The sequence below is a fragment of the Cephus cinctus genome, unplaced genomic scaffold (genome assembly GCF_000341935.2).
Source record: "Cephus cinctus unplaced genomic scaffold, Ccin1 Ccin1_scaffold0051, whole genome shotgun sequence".
NCBI classification, from domain to species: Eukaryota; Metazoa; Arthropoda; class Insecta; order Hymenoptera; family Cephidae; genus Cephus; species Cephus cinctus.
Window position 1 is genome coordinate 47,141 of NW_014332795.1, and position 5,519 is coordinate 52,659.

The following is a 5,519-nucleotide window of genomic DNA, read 5'->3' on the forward strand; positions in this document are numbered from 1 at the left end:
ACCAATACATTTCTGGATGTCCGCTAGATTATTGGTAATAAATACGCAATTTGCAAAGCCAAATGAATAATAATAATAATGTGTAAATTAATTTTTTTTGGAATAATCGATGCATCCGATGACGAAAAATTTATTAATATCGCAAAAGAAATTAAATTTTTTCTCGAGACCATTATAACTTTTTGCTTACATAATTAAATGATAAATTAGGATAATATTAAATTTATAATTGTATCGTCGACTGTCCAGGCAAACGCGTTGCGATTAAATTGACTGCAGATCGAGCGTTAAATCGGAGAATCGTACGATTGCAGCTTTGACAATCTCAATGGCAAATCGTTGCGACTTTACGATCATTTGAAACTACCGGCGGGTGCGCAACGAGAGAGGTAAATATCGAGACGATTATTGTTTACCCGAAAAGTGGAAACCTATGATACTGCATTGATTTTACGAGTTTCACGCAAAAAGGCAGTTTTGCGAAATTCAAGGTCGCTAAGTAATATAGACTCTTTTCTTTTTTTAATCCATTTTAAGAGGATATGAAAATTTCGTCGAAAGAAGCTTAAATTGAAAGTTTCCGTTGCGTTAAGGTAATTCAGCAAAGTATCCGAGAGTCATGTTGATATACATTTTTGTATTTTTTAATTCAAATCATTACTGCGACACCATAAGACACGGATCTTGAAAACTCAAATATTTGTCTGATCGTCTGTTTTTACAAAATCATATCAGGAATCAAAGGCGACATATGTATCCGGTATTACATCAAAATCCTCATAAAACGTAGATACCCGGATTCAAATACGTCATTATACAAGAGGAAAAAAAAAATTTGTTTACCTCTAAAAAAAAACATATATCTGGAATTTCAATCCCTGAAGAGATAAACACGTCATATTGCAAAATTAGATGCTGCTACGCCTAGGAAAAAAAAAATGGTCAAAAAAGTGAAAGGAGAAATACGCTATTTCCTTCTAAAAAAATATACTCGATAAAGATTTTCCCAATTTTCCAGAACTTCGGAAAATCCGAAAACTTCCTCCTGAAATAACACGTAGGGATCGTATGAAAGAGAAAGAAAAAGAAATATATAAAACAACCATAAATCTCGACATCAGATCCAGGTAAAAAAAAACTTGATATCAACGTGAAAATCTATCCAACGATTAAAAATCGACTGACCTAACCCAACCCGGATTTCGAAAAGTTTCACCCGGCTACCAAGAACGCTAAAGTAACAGTAAGGTCGCAGATAAAAGCTTGGGAAGTCTTTAGCAATCTATACGGTACTCTGACCTAACCCAAGCTAACCCAATAGGAAGCGACCTTGTAACCCAACCTTTCATGTGAAATTGGAACCGCGCCAATTATGCAAATCCTTTGTGATTTATAAAGCCGCTTCATGGAAGTTCTGGTCTGCATATTACCTATACGTAAAGTCCCTCGTAAGACTAGTATTCCAAGACAGAGTCCATGGACGACGGTTACCGCATACACAAATACCCATGAGTCTTACACAGGCAGCTAACAGTCATCCAAGAACCCCTTATCAGCTGAAACCGCCAAGCGCGATAGATATTTAAAGAGAAACAAGTATTTAAAAAAAAAAAAAAAAAAATTTGATAAAAAATAATTTTGAAAAAAAAAATACAAAATTTTTATGTAAAATAATTGTTCCTTTTTCAAAGCACGAAAATAAATTTCAGGCAGTTACAAAGAGGAAAATAGGAAAGAGAATATGTGCAAGATGGTATTATTATTAGCACGAAGGAAGTATCGATTTGAAGCTGACTAAAGTACTGGGTGCTAACGTGAGAAGGAGGCTAGAGAGCATAAAGGGAATGTCCAGGGTGCAAGATAATCTGGTATAATGAATGGACAGAGTGTATGGAGGGTTGAAAGTAGGTTGGATTTATTTCTTTTTTTACTCGATCAAAGTTCCCTAGACATTTCGAAAGTAGGTTCACGCGTGTCAGGTACGTGCCAACTTTAGGAGAGTCGTCGAGTGGGCGCTCGATTTCAGGCAGTGTAAATGACAGGGAGTTAACGTAAGCTCGACTGACGGATGCGTCCCGGATGTTATCCCCGGTGTAAGCTCTATTCGGCAAGGTACTGTGCTCAAGTGCAGCATCCTTCAGCACGGCAATACCTCAACGAAGCAATCCGCCGGCACAGCTGTGCTTCGATACGGCGCAGCAATACTTTGGCGCTACTTCCGTACAACAGTAATAAGGTATTTCGGAGCAGCAACATTTTAGCACAGCGATGCCTTCGGCACAACAATACTTGTTTCGGAGCAGCAACACTTCAGCGCGGTGCTACTGCAGGACAGCAATGCATCGGCGCCGAACCACAGCGAATCCGCTTTGCCAGGCCCAATAACCTTTCGATGCCAGACAGGAGAAAATGTCTCGCAAAACAGTCGGCACAGCGGGAATAAGAAATTGCACGTTCCCGTACAAAGTATTGAAAAATTATTTAGCACCCCGTCGCTCGTAAAACGAAGGAGAAACGTGCCACCCACATGCGCTAATATACAAAGCGCCTGGACGCGAAATTGTGCCTTTCGCATGGGCGAATGACCGCGAAGGATACCACAAAGGATCAAGTAGGTCAAGTATGGTAGTAACACTGATACCCCCATTCCCTGGTTATACCAAGTGCCGAATTTCACAATTCTCCATACACGATAAAAAATCCAAATTTCGAAGAAAAATATTTTAAAAATATATCGATTTCATGAAAAACAGATAATCAACCACATCGTAAGATTAAATCTTAGCGATATTTATTTCACCGCATTAATCACCGTACACGCAATTATTTTCAAGTACCAAGTATATACAGCACCGTGGCAACTAGCAAAAGTTGCGGCTTGAAAATTCAAAGAGTTAGCGGGTATATACTTTCTGCGTACCCATAAATTTGCTTATGTAACCGTATCGGATGACGTACAGTCTGTCACGAACATTTTCCGTGCACGTGACACAAATAAGCAATTATTATGTATTTCACAATAATAAACGTCAAATCAATTATGCCATCCGAATACTTATGTGACAGACTGTATATACGTACGTGAAATCCCACGGCACGGAGACAGTGCTGTCTAATCGTAACCAATGGTAATCCTCGGCAGATTCAAATTACCGCTGGAGCGTATAATCAGAATTTCGCACGAGTGCTTATCGGCTCGTCAAAGTTCGCCAATGTTGTTTCCAACATGAACTTTGCTAAGAGCAGATAAGCGGGTGCCTGTATCTTTAATATGAGATACAATCTAAATTAATTTTACATTAGTTATCAATTCGTTTAATAGATTAACCATTTTTTTAAGTACTGACTCCAAATCAACCCTTGAGACGTATGTTTACCCTACCCTCGTCGAAACACCCTGTCATTCTGTCCGACCGTCCCCAAGTCTGATATCTATTAATTTGATGAAATTAAAAAAAAAACAAGGGGAAGTCACCTGTCACTTGGATGAAAATATTTTGACACTTGTACGGCACACGTTTGTTTTTCGTGATTCTTATCATTTTTTTCTTCTCTCTCTCTCTCTCTCTCTCTCTCTCTCTCTCTCTCTCTATGCACGTTCTATGATTTCTCTAACAGCCGACATATATCGCCATGCATAATTTTTCAATCCAACCTACGAGTGCACTTTTCTAACGCATCAAGGTATCGATTCTTTGTATGCGACTCGGGGTCCATGCTGAGCTAAGTCGTCGGACAGTGAGAGAGACAGATTAATTATCTCTAATGGCGCAATCGATACCTCACTTATCATCAATATTGACACGGTACAGCTACCTCTGGTATGGTGAGCAGGGCTAATTCGTTGGAGTTGATTAATGCAGAAGTTATAGAAAAAATCAAAGCAGCTGGAACTTAAGTAACTGTAATATCCGATCACGAATATCTCTGGGGGATGAAAAGATAGAGAGAGAGAGAGAGAGAGAGAAAGAGAGTGAGTGAGTGAGTGAGTGAGTGAGATGCACACCAGACATGGCAGAACGTAGGGAACGAGTATTAAATACAATTTATCCTTAGCATTAGATTTGTTGTCTCTTTTTTTTTTATTTACATTGGCATCAACGCTCATACCGTACACGTGCGTTGTCCCTAGTGGTAACGTGTAGATTTCTTTAAAAATCGATAATACTCAAAAGCGAAAATCCTTATTCGATTTTGACGTAACAAACGGCTTTCCTTTGCCTCAAAGGCATACCTATGATATACTGCAGGTACGGACTACGGTGACTACAGGTCGTTTCAATTCATTTGACCGCGACCAGTCCAGATTCTACGGAGTCGTTTATACCGGTTACACATGCCAGTCGGCGATCAGCTAAATGGGATTGTATTTCGGAATTTCACGTGGTGCACATAAAAGGTAGGAATCCCATAAGATCCGTATCCGTATAACAGGGGAACAGTAGAAGGGCGCATACGGCCCTGAAGAAGAAATCGGCCGGAGGCCGAGAAGTTCTTTTCGCGCGAAACGGAAGAAGGACATAAAGGAATCACGAAAAATAAAAAGAAGCAGCGACAACGACCCAACGTCTATAAAATAAAAATGAGAACAGGGACGCTCCGGAAACAACCCTTACATCGCATAGCAGTACTGCCAACCCCTATACAGTCATATACAGTACGGCTGCTTGAGAAAAGCATATATTTTCGTTATTTTCTCTACAGCGACCCTCGGACCGAGGGATCGTCTTAATGATCCGCAGACGTAAATATACTGCAAATAAGGGTAGTGAATCGAGATTACTGTATTAAAAAAAAAAAGAAAAAAGATAAACAACCGTAAAACGTACGGGAGTATGATATTTAGCCGAAATAAGGGATCCAACTTAAATGCCGATACGATAGACAGCAAACAGCCTTATGCCTGTGTAAACCATACGCGTGTACTTTGTTTAAGGGTTGTAATTGGCAATTACCGTAAAGTAAGCACGCCGCGCGGATAAGGGTTGTTTTTCATTGTCCACGCCGATCGAACTTTCGTTTGGCTACAATTTACGAGCTCCAAGGCTCCCCGTGGCCCAGGGGTGGATTTTTCAATCTTTTTCATCCCCCAAATTCGCATTCGTCGTTTTATCAGGTTCACGCCGACCGCGATTGACGACTACGAGTATCGATGGGAATTTGGAATTCCGAAAACCGAAGAGGCAGACAGGGATGATAGGGGGCGGAGGGGTGGTAGGGGGGGGGTGGATGAAACAAATTATTTCGACCCTTTTGCAAATTCCGAAAGGTTAAAAGTGACCGAGTAAAAAAAATTTTTTCGAAAAAAAACCAAAAATATTTCGGAACCAACAGGATCGATAAATACGAGGCTACGGATATGGGAGAATGAAAAATGATGAAAACATAATATCCGGCGAGTTTACACGCAAGTGGCCGCTTACGTTCGTTAAATTTAATTCCAAGGCAAAGCTGCTCTTAAGGGTCGTGAAATAAAATTAATCCCTCACTCAAATAAAAGATAGCTCGTATAAAATATC